General features: G+C 42.5%; 1 protein-coding gene across 2 annotated transcripts in view; it reads right to left on the bottom strand.

Annotated features, from left to right (window-relative positions):
- The window catches only part of NGFR (nerve growth factor receptor), a 224,468-nt gene that overhangs the window by 199,247 nt on the left and 7,377 nt on the right, over positions 1–17,844 (bottom strand). For both annotated transcript variants that reach the window (XM_087713613.1, XM_087713614.1), the window contains exons 2-3: positions 12,476–12,593; positions 11,803–11,980 (exon numbers count right to left, since the gene is read on the bottom strand). The gene's annotated coding sequence lies outside the window, so the exon portion shown is untranslated. The remainder of the gene's footprint in view (positions 1–11,802; positions 11,981–12,475; positions 12,594–17,844) is intronic.

Raw genomic sequence — 17,844 nt, 5'->3', positions numbered from 1 at the left:
GGGAAGGGGCCATTTACCAATCCAGCAATTCAGGACAAAAGTGGAGCACATTATGTCCCATACTAGCCAGTTGAAAGAGGCATTACCTATAATGAAATGAAGTACAGCATAGCACTACATGTGTTGGCAGAAGTTTAAAAAAAACACATTACTTTTGATGCAGGAAAAGGAAAGATGGGTAGAGGCTATCTTCACAATGGGCTAGGGAAGGTTGAAGGCAGTATTGTGATTTCTTGCCATTCAGTTCCAGAATATGGGTAATTAGAATAAGCTTTTCCTTGTGCCAGAGCACCTGAAAGATAAGCTTTTGATGTGATTCCTTGTAGGTGATGCTAATTTTTTTTTTTAATGGTTCCACTTAGAACCCTAAAGCAATTTCGCTAGAAGCAGCTATTTTCATATATTCTAAGTTTCTTCTCATCATTATTGAAAAGAAAATTATAAAATACATGACAGACTCTTGTAGGTATAAATTAGGACTTCTGAGAAATAATTACTGCTCATTCATTTCTTTGCATGCAATTGTAAAAAAAAATGCAAACATTTTTGACTGCAAGTTAAAACCACAACAGTGGGCTACAAATAAATAAATAAACAAACCAACAAATAAGAGTCAGTCAATCAAGAGGATTAATTACAAGTATTTCAGACTTCTATGGTCCCTGAAGTATCAGGTAAGTGCAAAAAGATCTATCTAATGACACCAATATCTGTCTGTTTAACTATGTAAAAAGAATACATAGTTGCACATTGACAAGATTTTCTATGATATTCATAGAAAGATTTTCATACAGCAGGTCTGAACTGAGAGAGTTATGAATGATTTTACCTTTAAAAATTCAGCTTACATGGCTCAAGCAGAGGTTTTATGTTATTTTTCCTCTTACGTTTTCATTTTGCTTTATTTTGCTTTTTAATCAGAAGACAGGACCAGGGAAAAGAGATTGCTTCCAAGGTGGATGGTTCCTAATATAGTCAATAAAATAAACTATGGATATATTCTGCTTTTTTATTAATGTTTTATGGGTGTGTCATAAGAAAAATGATAGCAGAAGTTCCAAGAAAAAAACCTCCAATATAGTTACAAATGAAAGATAACAATATCTCAAATCCTGACAAAATCCTACTTTTTACAAATAAAAACTTGTCAAATAAAAATCTCACCTGGAAACAATCAGAGCAGGCAAGAACCAAGAAGTGTGGGGCAAGTGCTCAGTCATATGAATGTTCCCCAAAACAGTTTTTTATCCTTTCTTACTGAGCCCCCATCCTATAGGTTAGCTATAGATAATTGTAATGAATTCTACAGGTAGTGCTCGATTTATGACCACAATTGAGACCAGAATTTCCACTGTTAGGCAAAGGTATTGTTAAGTGAGTCATGCCCAATTTTACAACCTTTTCTGCCCCCATTGTTATGCCAATCACTGCAGTTAAGTGATTCATACAAGTCATTAAGCAAATCCGGCTTCCTCCAGTTGACTTTGCTTGTCGGAAGCTAGCTGAGAAGGTTGTGAATGATGATCACATCAGAGGTGGGTTCCTACCGGTTCGGCCGAATAAGTAGTAACTCAGCCAGACACGTCACCATTCTGGTTTTATCCTGGGTGTCGCCATATTTATTTTCTGTTCTGCACATGCGCAGAACAATCTTCATTGAAAAAATTTAATATTTTTTTTTCTTTAATGGTGTGCGCATGCACAGACCTTTTAGCAATAGCAGTTAGACTTATATACGCTTCATAGGGCTTTCAGCCCTCTCTAAGCGGTTTACAGAGTCAGCATATCGCCCCCACAATCTGGGTCCTCATTTCACCCACCTCGGACCTTTTTAAGTGCACATGCGCATGTATGCGGAACACCAAACTAGTAGTAATGCGGGCAGGAACCCATCCTTGGATCACATGACCCACAGACAATGCAACCATTGCAAATGCATGCCAGTGGCCAAGCACTTGAATTTTGAACATGTGACCCTTGTGGTAAGTGTGAGTACTAGTTGTAAGTGACTTTTTCTGTGTCGTTGTAACTGATCGATCACTAAATGAATGGTTGTAAGTGAAGGACTACTTGCATTGATAGATGCATATCTGTAAAGATACGTTCCCTACATATTTTTTTTCAGCTTTTTTCTTTCTTTTATAATTTTGTGGGTTTTTTATGTTTTTAAATATATAGTTAACTTTATAAATGGAGACTGAACAGAGTTCAGTGGCTTGTGCTGATTCCATGCTGCTTAAATTGAGAGAAGAACCATTGACTTACCTGAAAGGTCATTTTCAGGGCGCTGCGAAGGAGAGTCCAAGCAAGAGTTAAATACAGCCAAACTGCCCAGAACTGAATTGAAACTTTAAGCCACGCCTCTGGTGCTGATTATCCTCAGATTTTTTTTCAATGAAGACGTGGAACTGTTGCACGCTGAGAAGTCCAACAACGAATCCAAAGTACTTTCAACAATAACCAGTCCAACAGGAACTGCCAACTTTGAACTGAGAATAGCGGAGCCAGACCCCCAGGGTGGGGTGGACTCTCCTTCGCAGCGCCCTGAAAATGACCCTTCAGGTAAGTCAATGATCCTTTTCCAGGGCGTTGCTCAGGAGAGTCCAAGCAACGGTCATACCCAAGCTAAATGTCACCAGGGCGGGAAGCTGCAACAGTCAGGGTCTCTCCGCTGGTATGAATGCCCTGAAGCACACGCCACCCAAAGGCCCCTTCCACTGATGCAAACTTGTCCAACTTGTAATTTCGTACGAACGGAGATAACAAAGTCCAGGTGACCGCCCTGCAAATTTCCTCAATCGGAGCCCTGGTCACCATGGCTGCTGTGGTGGCAGCACTCCTAGTAGAATGCGCCATGATACGACTAGGCACAGGTTTAGATTGCAGGACATGAGCGAGGGCGATGCAGGCCCTAAGCCACCCACCAATCGTAGATGAAGACACCTTCCTGCCCTGGGAAGACGGCTGGAAGGAAATGAAGAGCGAATCGGAACGATGAAAACTGGCTGTACACTTGATATATCTGTGAAGCGTCCTGCGGACGTCCAGCTTGTGCCATCGCTTCTCCCTGGGATGCCTGGGATGTGGACAGAAATCAGGTAGAATTACCTCCTGAGCCTGGTGAAACCAGGAGTTTATCTTAGGGATGAATGATGGATCCAGACAAAGCACCACTCTGTCCTGTTGAATCAAGCACAAGTCCTCACGGATAGAAAGGGCAGCCAGCTCAGAGATACGTCTAGCAGAAGTGATGGCAATCAAAAAGGCAGTTTTAAACGTAAGGTGTTTCATGCTGATCGTCCGGATAGACTCAAACGAAGGCTCGGAGACAGCACGCAAGACAACGGTAAGGTCCCATGTCGGATATTTGTGAACCGTTGGAGGGCTCAAATTGGTAGCCCCCCTGAGAAAACTGCAGATGGTGGGATGCCGACCGAGAGAAGCCTGCCCATCAGGAGCTAGTATGGTGGAAAGAACTGCTACCTGACGGCGAAGAGTGTTGGGTGCCAGTCCCTTGTCAAGGCCATCTTGCAGGAAGTCCAAGATGACAGGAACTGAGGCCGAGGAGGCTGAGAGACCGTGGGCAGAACACCAGCCAACAAAGGCCCTCCAGGTAGCGTCATAGATCCGGGTTGTGGAGGGACACCAAGACACTTGGATGGTACAGATCGCCTTGGTCAAAAGTCTGCCCCTGCTCAGGAGATCCCTCTCAAGTGCCAGACGGCTAGTTGAAATCACTGGGGTTCCGTTGAAGATTCCCTTGGCTGAGAGAGATCTCCTGTGGAGGAATCCGCCAAGGGGGCTCGATGGAAAGACTCACCAGGTCCGCGAACCAGGTTCTCCTGGGCCAAAACGGCACCACCAACAGGACCTCTGCTGCGTCCGACAGGATCTTCCTGATGACTCTGGGAAGAAGGCGTAATGGCGGGAACGCGTGGAGCAGGCCCCTCGGCCAAGGGGAGTGTAGAGCATTGACGCCTTCCACACGTGGGTTGTGGAACCTCATGAAGAATCTGGGGAGATGCGAATTGGCCAGGGTGGCGAACAGGTCTACCTGCGGACACCCGAACCTCTGGGTCAATTGCTGGAACAGATGAGGATGCAGGCGCCACTCCAAGTGGTTGATGGTGGCCCTGCTCAACCAGTCCGCGGTGTTCGTCGTGCCAGAAATGTGTTCCGCTTGAATGGAGAGGAGGTGCTTCACCCACGAACCCAGTAAGTTGGCCTCCAATATCAACGACCTGGAGTGCGTGCCTCCCTGGCGGTTTATATGCACCTTCATTGCGACGTTGTCTGTCAAGACTCTCACGTGACATCCCCTGATGCCGGTCTGGAAGTGAAGCAGGGCCAGCTTGACTGCCCTCAGCTCCAGCGAATTGATGCTGTGAGCGGCCTGGGCCAGCTGGTTCTGGAAGTGGGCCCCCCAACCGAACAGACTGGCATCCATTGTAATGGTGAGACGTGTCGGCTCCTTAAACGGGGATCTCTTCGACAGAGCCGGAGACATCCACCACCCGATCCACCGACGTACCTCTGCCGAGCCTGGAACAAGCCTCGTCGAACTGCTCTCGTTGGCCCTCTGGTAAGGGAGCAGGAGCCACTGAAGTGGCTGGGAGTGGAGTCTCGCACAGGGACGATGGATAGGCACGAAATCATTTTGCCGAGGAGCTGCGAAAGCCAAACAACCCTGGCCTGAGGAAGCTGCTGCACTTGTGTGACCTTTTCCCTGAGGCTCGCCACATGTTCCAGGGACAGGAAGACTTGGCAGGCGACGGTGTCGATTACTGCGCCCAGATGTTGTAGTCTGGTTGTCGGCTGCAGATGACTCTTTTCCATGTTTATGGAAAACCCGTGAGCTTGAAGCACCTGGATGGTGTGCCTCAGGTCCAGAAGCGCCTGCTGGGTCGATGACGATTGAATGAGGACATCGTCCAGGTAGCCGTGTAGCCGCACTGGATGAGATCTGAGGAAGGCCGCCACAGCTGCGAGTATCTTTGTGAATGTCCTGGGCGCCGAGGACAGGCCGAACAGCAGGGCCCGATACTGGAAATGGCGGCCAGTGTAAGCAAACCTGAGGTAGCGATGGTGGGCTTTGCGAATAGGAATGTAGAGGTAGGCCTCTTTGAGATCTATGGAGGTCAAGATGTCTCCCGGTCTGATGCATCCCAGAATGGACTGCAGGGATTGCATCTTGAACCTCCGGTAAGTGATGTGATAATTTAGCCTTTTTAGATCCAAGATTCCTCTCCACTCCCCTGAATTTTTGGAACCAGAAACAGGATTGAGTAAAACCCTGTCCCCTCCTGGCCCGGTGGAACCAGCTCTATGGCCCTGATTTCCCTGAGATGCCTGATCTCTTGTTCCATAAGAGTCCTTTTTACCGGGCACAACGGAACTGGGCACCTGATGAAGTGGCGGGGGGAGGGAGAGAAATTCCAGAGTGAGTCCTAGTCTGATTGTTTGAAGGACCCACTGATCCGACGTGGTCTGCTCCCACTGGGCGCTGTACAACTGGAGGTGCCCTCCTATGGGAGCTGAGCTGTGGTAGTCATTTGTATCTCCTGAAGGGGCGGGAACCAGAAAGGGACGTTTGGAGTAGGGCTGCTAGCGACCCCTGTCACGAAAGGACTGGCGGTCCTGAGACCGGTCCACCTGCTGGGAATACGGATGATGGGGTGGAGTGGAACTAGTAGACTGCTCTGCGTTCTGAAAGGGCTGCCTCCTGTAGGAGTAGGGGCCCTTCCTGTCAGACCTCTTAGTGACAGATGGCATCACCTTTTTCTTGTCCTTGTTCTCTATTAGGACAGGGTCTAGGACCTCCCCAAAGAGCTTGTCCCCTTTAAAGGAAGCAGAGACCAGCTTCCATTTGGAACTCATGTCCATGTTCCAGTGCCGAAGCCACAGGATGCGGTAACAACATTAGATGCCAGAGCCCGCGAGGCAAACTTGGCCACGCTCAGGGTGGCATTGGCAGTATACTCCCTGGCCGCCATGATCTTATTAATATCCTGCCTTAACTTAGTATCCCTGGCCGGAATCCTGGTTAACAATTGCCTCAACCACCTTCGCCCCTAGAGAACTCAGCCTCCTGCCTGGGTAAGAGCTCCCCCTCCTCCTCCCATTCTGAATCCTCAGAAGCCATGGAAGAATGTGGAGACTGAGGCTCTTGAGAGACAGAAGCCATTCTGGGGGCCACTGGGGGCTGCAGATGCAGGGTCTTACGAGTGCGCTTGCCCTTCTGCTGCATGCCTGCCTCGATACCCTGAGAAATGGCTCTATTAATGACCTCCTGCATTTCCGCTGAGATTGGGTCCCTGATCTTCCACAGGGCGCACCCTGGGATCTGGCCTGGGGAGCGGATCCTGCGGTGCCAAGGGTCCCAAAACAGACCCTTCCTCCAGGTCTGAAGGACATGCAAACAGATTGGCCTGGTCAACCATGGACACACCAGGAAAGACTCCCATGGCCAAGGAAGCCGTGGGGGAAAACTCCTGGCCTTCCTCATCACTGTCGGAAATAGGATGGGTTTGAGTGGGAGGGACTCCCAAGGAGGGCTCCTTAGGAGACACCAGTTGGGAGGCTTGGGACTGCTGTTGGGCCTTGGAGAAGTGTTTTTCAAGGGCCTTATGGCAGCGCAAGACATCCTTATCAGGCCCTGATCTTGCTTAGGCCCAGGCCTGGAATAGGGCTTGGAACCCCTGATGGCCTCCCTGGCAGCCACGCCTGCCTGCCTAGCAAAGGGCTTGGAGGAAACCCCTGACTGGCCAGGCTCCTCTGGAATCAGATCTGCCATGGCACTGAATCCAATCCAACAGATAAGGGGCACCCCCACTCACCACCTCACAACAGCCCACCGTCAACCAGAGTGCTCACTGGAGAGACACAGAAGGCAAGGATCAAAGGCACTTTGAGAATCAAGTCCGAGTAATCTCAGCTCCCAGCTCCTGCAGGAATAACAATTGCAACCCAGGGGGCCTCAAAGTTCCGCCGCTGCGAGTAAAAGGCTTTGGAGGTAAATTGCCAGCCAGGCTGGACAACAAAGGCTCCAAGCGGCTACTGCAATGAGTCAGGCTTCAAGCAGCTTTGGCATGTGCGAGGAGTCTAAAGCAAAACCGGCAGAACGAGTAAAAATGGCGGGCGGCCTTTTTCCCACCGCGCCTATGTTTAACTAGCCGGCTGAGTAATAAAACGCCCGGATAAGCCGCACCAAACGCCGGCTTCAAAAAGCACGGACGATGGCCCACGAAGCTCTTCTCTATCAAAGGTTTTATTTCTTTTAAAACACACATATTTCATCATTCGTCAATCATTAAAACATTGAAGTACAATTTTTTTTTTGTCTTTGTGCCCCTCCCTCCCTCCACCCCCCCCTACCCCCCTCCTCCCCCCCCCGGCTTCCCAGAACCCGTACACGGTATGGATTTTTAACAAACACAGTCTAAAATCTATTGAAAAAAAGAGAAAAAGAAATAAGGAAATTAATGACATTCTGCACTGAGCTTAGCTTCTTCTTGCTGAACTAACTTTAAACAATTTAAATCATTTCTGATCTTAAGCATAGGCTAACTGGAATTTCTTGGTCCCGTATTTATTTTGTATATAGTCAATCCATTTTTTCCAGTCTCGTTTATATCTCTCATTTGAGTGATCTTTAAGATATGCCGATATTTTAGCCATCTCGGCTAAGTTTGTGACTTTCAATGTCCATTCTTGGATTGTAGGCAAGTCTTCCTTCTTCCAGTATTGCGCCACCAACAGTCTTGCTGCCGTTATTAGATGCAGAATCAAGTTAGTCTCTACCACTGTAAAATGGGGTAGCTTCCTGGGTGGAGCCTGCTGGTAGTGGCAGCAAAAAATCAGCTGCCTCCGAATTCCTGGCTACGTACCTGTTTAGAGGATCTTCCATCTGACGTCTTAACAGGTTTTCTTATCCTTCAGGCAAGAAGGAAAGAAGAAATTGTTTTGCTGGCAAATGCTCTTCGATTTTTGCAGCTTTTGTGCTTGCAGGGAGAGGGGGGCTAGCCCAAAGCAGAACGGCTGTCCGTGCTGGGAACTTCAAACTGCCTTGTGTGGGACAAAGTAGGTCTCCCCCACTCAGTTCAAAGTTTTGATTGATTTAATCTTATCACGAGCTGGATCCGTATTACGTGGGCAATAATTGTTTATCAAGATTTTAGCTTCTTTTCTTTTTCTCCTCCGAAAAACTATTTACTTAGAGGCTTTTAAAATGGGCCCACGAAGCTCTTCGTGGGGGATCTGACCCCAGCAGGGTTGCTGCGACAGCGCTTGCGTCGGCACTCCGACCCACGCAGCCCCCCCAACAGTTTCCTGTGTCTTCCCGTAGTGCCTAAGGTATCCAGGACACCGGGAGGACTGGAAGGGAGAGAATGGCCAATTTAATTAAAGAACATATTTTGCTCTCCAAGCCTGCTCCAATACAATGAAATCAAATCCACTTACTGAAAAGAGAGTCCAAGCAAGTAAAAGAATTGAAGATAAACTTTAAGTGCGTCCACTGGGCTAGCTGAATTGAAAAAAACTGAGGATAATCAGCACCAGAGGCATGGCTTAAACTTTCAATTCAGTTCTGGGCAGTTTGGCTGTATTTAATCCTTGCTTGGACTCTCCTGAGCAGCGCCCTGGAAAATTTTGCTAACTTGCCATAATCACACCACTACCGTATTGTAAAAACTTTTTTCTACCATATGATTGTAACATGTTGTTATCCCAACCGCAGCTCATATCTGAAGTAGCTTAAAGATTAGTTTTTGCTACAAGAGCCAAATAGTAATAACTGGAAAGCAGAAGGGCATAATAAGGTTGATACACTTAAATATCTCTGGGTAGTTTTTCACTTGAAAGATGGTGATGGAAGAATAACAACTATGTGGTACAATCATCCCTCAAATTGATGAATGTCATTAAGTATTTCTTTTATACTAGTGGAGGACAGTTAGTCCCTGAGGCTTTAAATTGTTTTGAAGCTAAATCGTTTATTCAAATATTTTACAGGGTACAAGTTGGAATCTGTATCTGAAGAAGCAATCATGGGAAATAGTGCAAACAAAATTCCTGTGATCAATTCTAGATGCACCCAATGAAACATCAAATGCTATGTTAAGGCTTGAGATAGGAATGTTGTTCAGAATAGGAAGATAATGATAATTTACTGGCTCAAAATGTTATTTTTTTCCAATTGATCTGACCCTCTAGTTCTAACAGATAATTTTTCACCTAACCCTGGAAATAGGTGGTAAAGAATAACCGGCTTCATATCTCTCCATTCTTAAAATCATCAGGTTACAATCAAGCTAAGCAATTAATTACCCAAAGAATAAGGGATGTGGAGTTCCAGATTGGAGTTAATAGGCAACATGATAGAATTTGGATTAACAGGGGCACGTGGGACCAGCAAGTTAATTGCTAAATCTAATTTTCCCTAAACTGAGAATTGCATTCTCTAAAGCAAGATTTAACATTCTTCCATCTGCACCTCTTCAAGGCAGATATAGTAAAATCCTCATAGCTGAGCATGTGGTGACAGGGAAATTGAAACCATATCATTACGCTGTAAATTTTATAGAGACATTAGGTCAAGCTACACTGTATCCCTAACAAATTCCCTGGGAGGCCAGTTAAATTTTACATGAACCTTTTCCTTCAGAATTTAAAACTATTAATTTTACGTGCAGTAGCTAAATTTTGTGTTGCTGCAATGAAAGCAAGATATAACTGGCTTGGTTTTAAACATTATTCTTTGTTTGATACATCTTAATAAATAGTAGGCATATATAGTTTTCATTTTATGCCTATTGCCATTTTAGAATTATCACCTGTATTAGATCTGTATTAACATAGTAATAGAGAATTGAAAGTTATATTTTATAATTTATTCTGTTGATTGTTAGTATATCATTGTACTTATTTGCTTTACTTTTCTTTTAAATTTTGGTGATAATTAACTGAATAAATATTATTGATTGATTGACTTAAAGATGTAGCTATTCCAATTTTAACCTATTTTTCTCTCTTCATCTCATATAATTTTTGCCACAGATTCAACCTGATAGACTTCATAGATTATTGTGGTGTTTTTCAGCCTTGGCAAGTTTAAGATATGTGGACTTCAATTCCCAGAATTCCTCCATCAACAGGAGTTGTGCATAGTATCAGAACAGCTCCTTCCCATTTCTTCCCATCCACATTCACCTTATTGCCTTCAGGAAAAATAAGGGAATCCACAAATCCTTTTTCTTAACTGACCCACAATACAGTAAAGCCAGCATCGTTTGCCAATCTTGTTATTGGGCCTGAAAAGGGATCAGCAATGGAAGCAGCAAATCTTATGCCAGGGCACTTTTTTGCAATCACAAAATGGATAGTTCTTAATTCACCTGAAATAATCCTACCTCAAGACAATGGTTTTTTGTATTTTAAAATTGAAATAATGAAAATAATTCTCAACACTGTGTTTTAATCCCAGTATGTAGGACACCTAGATATACCTCCATATAGTAAAGAAAGAATGGAAACAAGACTGGTTTTATTTTACTTCTTTTTTTTTAATGCACAATCGGCAAACTTTGTTATACCACGGATGCCCTAATTTTGTTTAAACTGCTATGCAATTAAATAGAGTTGGCAGCATGCAAACTCAATAAATAAATTGTAAATGTTGCAGTAAGGTTCAACCCATATTCTAGTCACATTCCACCTGTGGAAATAGTGTCTGTTATCTTAAGAGAGAAAAATATCTTGATCTGGCCTAGTTTATAGCTAGAATAAAGGAATGGCATATCGGAAAGGTTAACTTTTGCCTGATCCTCAGTCTCAAACTATCTTGGGTAACACTGATATTTGTAGGTTAAATTAGAACATAGAAGGCAGCAATGGATTCCAATAACTTTTCAACCACAAGGGTCATTGGATGACCTGTTTTAGCTTAACACATCACAGTTATTGGTGAGAATGGAAGAAGAAGGTGCCTATAAAGCTGTGACCCAATAAAGCAGTAACACACCATCTGCCTTTGCTAGATGAACCCATGATGTTCTTTTATTGCCTGTCTGGTATTTCACAAAAGCCACAGGATTTTCAAACAGCTGGCGGTCTCTAGTGTGTAACTGAAAATCTGTTTCTAGCACGGCCGAACACAAACTGTGCAGATTTTCACTTCGTGCTGTGTGCCAACCTCACCAACCCTGATAGTTCAGGATGGGTTCCAACCAACATTTAAAATAAACAAGCATCAATACAGATGCCAACTGTTATGCTTCTCTCTCCGTGACGACTATCAGCTTCCCTGCTGCAAGGGCTCTGGTCCCATTCTTAAATTAACAGCTTCCTGTAATTGCCTTGCAAGTGACAGCTTGAATCACAACAGGGCTTGCAGACATGAACAATTCAAACCCCACTACACCCCACTACAATGCCAGGAAGCTATTTTTAATTGCTGCCAACAAAATATGTTGTTGAAGCTATGCTGGAGACTGGAGAGGTGGGAGGGGAGGATGGCTAGATCTAAATGCTACCTCTATTTGTCGCTGGGAAGAACTTGGGACTGCAGATTTTTGGTGTCCTACCAAGAGATAAGTTCTTCTTAGGAAACATAGTTATCTTGTCTCAGAGCTCTGGACTATCAAGATTAATGTAAATTACTGTGTGCTGAAGTGGGACAAGGAGAAGTAAGTATCTCAGGTGGCATATTTGGGTTAGCAAGACATAGACAGATCATTAATTTTCTGCAAAACTCATTTCTCTCAAATGCCACTGGAATGCATGGGAGACTTCACAACAACTCACCTGCTTAACTGCTGCATTGATAGAACCACCTGTTCCTTTTACTAGGGCTGGCATAGAAGAATTACTAGTGGGAGTTGTAGCTCGTGTTAATAGGGTCGGCTGAAAGAATTTGAGGTCCGGTGCAACATCAGGGTTGGATTCCCTTGACAGACGCAGATTAACACCGCAGATGGTTATTCTGTAAAATAAGATGTTAAAACTATGTATTCAGAATGGACCACTCACAGAACCTGTATTAAAAACAAAAAAATATATACAGGTACTCCTCTGCTTGTGCCTACAATTGCTATTGCTAAGCAAACAATTTTGCCCCTTTTTATGACTTTTCTTGCCACTGTTGTTATGTAAATTACTGAAATTGTTAAATTAGTAACACAATTATCTGGCTTCCCCATTGACTTTGTTTGTCAAGTTGCAAAAGTTGATCACATGACCTCAGGACAGTAAAACCATTTTAAGAACATGCCAGTTGCCAAGCATCCAAATTTTGATTACATAACCACAGGGATGCTGCAATGGTCGTAAGAGTGAAAATGGTCACAAGTTATTTTTTCCAATGTTGTTGTAACTTCAAACAGTCACTAAACAAATGGCTGTAAGTCAAGGGTTACCTATAATTATCAAAGCCAATTGGGAAAACAACAGCCTCTTGGTTTAATACTGCCAGCATTACCTTTCATCCTAAAATTATTTGTCTTTAATATTTTCTCCGATTATGGAATTTCCTTTGGAAGGTTTTCAAATCAGCAGGCAATTAGGGTTCAAAGTCCAAAATCTGTCCTGGATCTTTGCTGTATATCAAAAAAGATAAATTTGATCAGCATAGTGAGAACTTCCATTTTATCCTTGCTTTTGAGATTTCTCCTTTCCTTTTTAATGTTGAAGTGCTACAGTGGTTTTGAAACTTCAATGCCATTCCCCTTCCTTCCTAGTTGAACCAAGAGGGATCTGCTGTTTCATACACGGTGGCCATTTGTATGTTTTTCGCCAGTGTTACATAAACAGAGCAAAGTAGTAACAACCGAAGAGAGTGGTCCATGGCTGGATTATTTTTTATGATGCTTACTGGCCAACTAAAGGATGCACTGGTGAATTTGAAAGAATCCTTTGGAGTCATAAATGAGGACATCTATGGGATGGTACAAAAGATTTGGGAGATGAAAACAGCTAGATGGAAGTGTCCTTGTTCAGTGCACCAAATTCCAAAAGGAGAGACAAGAATGGGAAGAACACCAATCTAAATGAGGATGAAGTTATTCCTCTGTTAGAATAATAATATTTTAGGAGTGCATTCATTCTTTGCTTCCTGCTTTTGCAGGTAAGCATTGAAAGTAGAGGGAAGAATGCAGTAAATGCAATGAAATGTGTCTATGAGGTGCTAGATTCAAATTAAAATCAACCTGTTCTATAGAAAGAGGATCAAAGGGGGGAATGAACAGTATTAATTATTTATAAATAGAAACCTGACCAACTTTCAGTAATCATCAAGAGGGAATCTGTCTCATATTACTGCTGTAGAATCAAGCATAATCTGGTTTTATTGTCACTGTGAAATATTATCTCTATGCTTTATAATGCACTTTAGCTTTTGGTCTCTTTTTCCCCATTTTGTTGGATTTTTATTTTTAAAATATACATCAACATCAATACCTGAACAGTACAGTATCTAGGTATCATTCATTTTGGGACAAGTGGCAATAATATAGAACAACGCAGTTGGAAGGGACTTTGGAGGTCTTCTGGTCCAACCCTCTGCTTAGGCAGGAAATCCTACACTACTTCAGACAAATGGTTATCCAACATCTTCTAAAAACTCCCAGTTTGTTGGAGAATTCACAACTTCTGGAGACAAGTTGTTCCACTGGTTAATTGTTCTAACTGTCAGGAAATGTCTCCTTAGTTCTAAGTTGCTTCTCTCCTTGATTAGTTTCCACCCATTGCTTCTTGTTCTACCCTCAGGTGCTTTGGAGAATAGTTTGACTCCCTCTTCTTTATAGCAGCCCCTGAGATATTGGGACACTGCTATCATGTCTCCCCTAGTCCTTCTTCTCATTAAACTAGATGCACCCATTTCCTGCAACTGTTCTTAATATGTTTTAGCCTCCAATCCCCTAATCATCTTTGTTGCTCTTCTCTGCATTCTTTATAGAGTCTCAAATTCTTTTTATGTCATGGCGACCAAAACTGAATGCAGTTTTCCAAGTGTGGCCTTACTAAGGCATTATAAATTGGTATTAACACTTCACATAATTTTGATTCTATCCCTCTGTTTATGCAGCCTAGAACTATATAATATTAATAATATTTGTTACATTAATCAAACTTATGAAATCCTAGTATTAATATACATGTTTGTTTTAAAGTAGTTATTCAATATTTTAATGCTAATCACAATATTATTTGTGCTCACATAGTAACATCTTTCAACCTCTAATCTTTTCCTCTAGTTATTGCTTTTATTCTATTGTATAAAAAATATGTGTGCTAATATTCCCCATATTTCTTATTTCTACCTCTGTTCGTGGTTCTAGTCAAGCCACAATTGCTAATCCTAGTGTTAAGGATTGCAGAAAAAACCATTACTGCCAATCTGCCTTCCATTGAGGACCTATACACTGCATGAGTCAAAAAGAGGGCCGTGAAAATATTTACAGACTCCTCACATCCTGGACATACATTGTTTTAACTCCTACCCTCAAAACAACACTATAGAGCACTGCACACCAAGACAACAAGACACAAGAACAGTTTTTGCCCGAAATGCCATCACTTTGCTAAACAAATAATTCCTTCAGCACTGTCAAACAATTAACTAAGGCTGCATTACTATTATTATTAGTCTTCTTGTTGCTAGCACCCATCTCCTCCCACTTATGATTTGCAGGACACTTTTGGTTGTATCCTTACGATTTATATTGATATTGTTTCCTGATTGCTTATTTGTACCTTATGACTATCATTAAGTATTGTATCTTATGATTCTTGATGAATGTACCTTGCCTTTTTATGTACACTGAGAGCATATGCACCAAAGACAAATTCCTTGTGTGTTCAATCACACTTGGCCAATAAAGAATTCTACTATTCTATTCTACTAATACACGTTTATATTAGGATATAGTCCTTTATTATTTAATTATTAAATGTTTCCATGCGCCATTCTAGTGCCAATCACCATATTATTTAAACATAATAATACCATCTTTCAATTTCTAATTTTTCCATTTAGCTATTACTTTATATAAGAATGTGTATTCTTATTTCTATCTCTACTCTAGTTTTTAATAAGGCCAACATTATATTAAAAGAAAGAAAGAAAGAAAGAAAGAAAGAAAGAAAGAAAGAAAGAAAGATTTCCTTTCTATCCATCAGCTCTTGCCCATTTTAATACTGCAATTCTTATTCGCTTTTTAGCTTGCCTCCCATATACTTCTCTTGGATTCTTGTCTCTATCTGGATCTGTATCTTCACTGTTCAGTCTAAATATTTCTCTTAGCTCTATCCTCCTATGCTGCCCAGCCTCCAGAATATCTACCCAGGGTCCTATCTCCCTTTCAAAAATATTTCTGTTTATCCTATTCTATTTTTAAATCTCTTAAAGTACTTTCCCCTTGGTTTATTTCCATCAGTCATGATAATATCATCTTTATTATCTTCTCCTTCTCACCTTCTTGCTTTATTTGCTGGTTTTTCTGTTCTGTCTTTTACTCCATTTTTTCTGTTCTCTCCTCTCATTCCTGGGATTTTTGATCTTCATTCATTATCAGTTGCAAGATATTTTCTATTTTCCCATTTATGCCATGCAATAGATTCTTTATCTCCCTGTACTTCTTTATCATTCTCTGTCCTTAATGCTTTGGGACATCAACACCATTTCTTTTGAAATTTCACTTATTTCCCCTGATGGAGCATCTTGTCTTATTTTAATAAATCCCGCTCTTACTCAATAGTCCAAAAACAATTCAAGCCTAATGTTGCTCCTCAGAAAGTACAATACTCATAGTTCTTTATAGTCCAGGATTATTCAAGGAGTTCCATCTAGATAGTCCAGGAAGCCTTCCAAAATTTAGAAGTCACTTTACTTTACACTTTACTTTACTTTACACTTTACTTTACTTAAGAATCTTCCTTATTCCCACAGCTGAGGCTCCAGTAATCATAAAAGTAGATGATTATACAACAGTAGGTATCACCATAGTCCTCCAGATGAATCTTGTTTATTTCACTTATAAAAAACTTTCCCAGGCTTGTAGGGGGTATGGTATATTTTCCATTCATCAGCAGGTGGTGCCCACAGCTTAGGTTTTTCAGCATTATTTCAAATGTAAAAGTTATTTTATCCAATTTTAATTCAATTTGTGAGGCAAAGTCAATTATTCAAGTAGATAATTCCAGCATTTTAAAATGCCTTTCCAAAACAACACCTACTCAGTTCAAAAGTCAATTTTTTAAAAAGTCTTTAGCGTTTCTCCCCTTGGTTTCTTTCTTTCAGGTCTAGGATTTTTCTCTGCATAATTGTTCATCATTTTATCAAACAGTTCTAAGAGTCTCTTTTCCTGGATTTTCTCTCTTTTTTCCTTTTAAAGTTAGGGTATAAATTAAAAAATGGATGTTTTCACCCAGCTCCAGTCACTGTCCATCTATACCACTCCTGCACTTTCTCTGTTGCCTCGGCTATCCCAGCTTCACGACAGCCATGATAGCTGTCTCTTCTCCTCGTCATGGATGAGAGGGAAGAAGCCCTGAGTCAATCAGAAGAGTTGCAGCTCTCCGTGACCTGCAGGGCATCCCTCTTTTCTTTACCGGCTTTAAGAGCCAAGGTGATGCAGTGGTTAGAGTGCAGTACTGCAGCCACTTCAGCTGACTGCTAAGCTGCAGTTCGGCGGTTCAAATCTCATCGGCTCAAGGTTGACTCAGCCTTCCATCCTTCCGAGGTGGGTAAAATGAGGACCCAGACTGTGGGGGCAATATGCTGACTCTGTAAACCGCTTTACAGAGTCAGCAAAGAGAGGGCTGAAAGCCCTATGAAGCGGTATATAAGTCTAACTGCTATTGCTATTGCTTACCACCGCTACAAGTGGTTAGCCTGTCAGAGCCCTCCAATGAGGAGAATTGGGCACGGGAGCACGAAAACCCTCTCCTCACGTCCAATGTCACTGTGACGTCAGCTGGAAGTCCTGTAGCTTTTTGTCTCCGACAGCAATGTATACATGTGTACTTGCCTTTGTGGCCTTTTGTTGGACCTCCCTTTGCTAACGACGGCCTATTTTCCCAGCAATTATTAATTGAGTGGTAGCCTGCCTGACAGCATGAGTAGGATGAGAAATGAAACTTCAGAAGAGCTAGCCAGACAAATATTTGGCCAGCTGAAGTAGATCACTATTCCCCAGTGTAGTTAGCTTGAAAAGAGAACATCTCCTCTCCTTCTTATCCAGGAAGCCTGTTCAAGGACAGCTACATTTCTCTGGCTCATCTTTCCTTTTCCGATGTAGCCTGGTCTGAGCCCTGCCAAGTTAGTCTGCTCCCTGCAGTCCCATGGAAGACACTGCTCTCTTGTCAATATGGTTTAATTTATTTAAGGTTAAATCAAGTTGGATTCTGTATTTGGAAAGGATAGGGTAGAAATGCCTTTTCTCATCATGCGTTTCCCAGTATAGAGTCATTGGCTGCCTTAGAGCTGGAATTTCAAGAATAAGAATCAATTCATCTGGATTTTTAGTTATCTAGAAGCTCCTGAAAATTTCCTCCCCGTGTGCTCTTTCCAGTTATCCTCTTACCATTTTTCCAGCTTTTTTCCACTATTTCCCACTATTACTTCCATGGCTTAATACAATGTCCCATATTTCCTACAACATTCTGGTTCCCAGCTGCTCTCTCTATCCCAGCAAGCCACGGTTGAACAGTGAATCTATAGTGATAGCAAGGATTCCCTAAGCAAGATGAGATCAATGGCTGTCTTTATAGCTGACAAGATCTCTGGGGTCACTCGGTGACAAGCATTTCAAATTCTCCAGCGTTTGCAAATTTCATGCCATACATTTT

This window comes from Thamnophis sirtalis, unplaced genomic scaffold, assembly GCF_051295495.1.
Source record: "Thamnophis sirtalis isolate CommonGarterSnake01/CBP01778 unplaced genomic scaffold, rThaSir2_p1.2 scaffold_4, whole genome shotgun sequence".
Classification (NCBI taxonomy): domain Eukaryota; kingdom Metazoa; phylum Chordata; class Lepidosauria; order Squamata; family Natricidae; genus Thamnophis; species Thamnophis sirtalis.
This window is presented reverse-complemented; position numbering and strand designations above follow the sequence as displayed.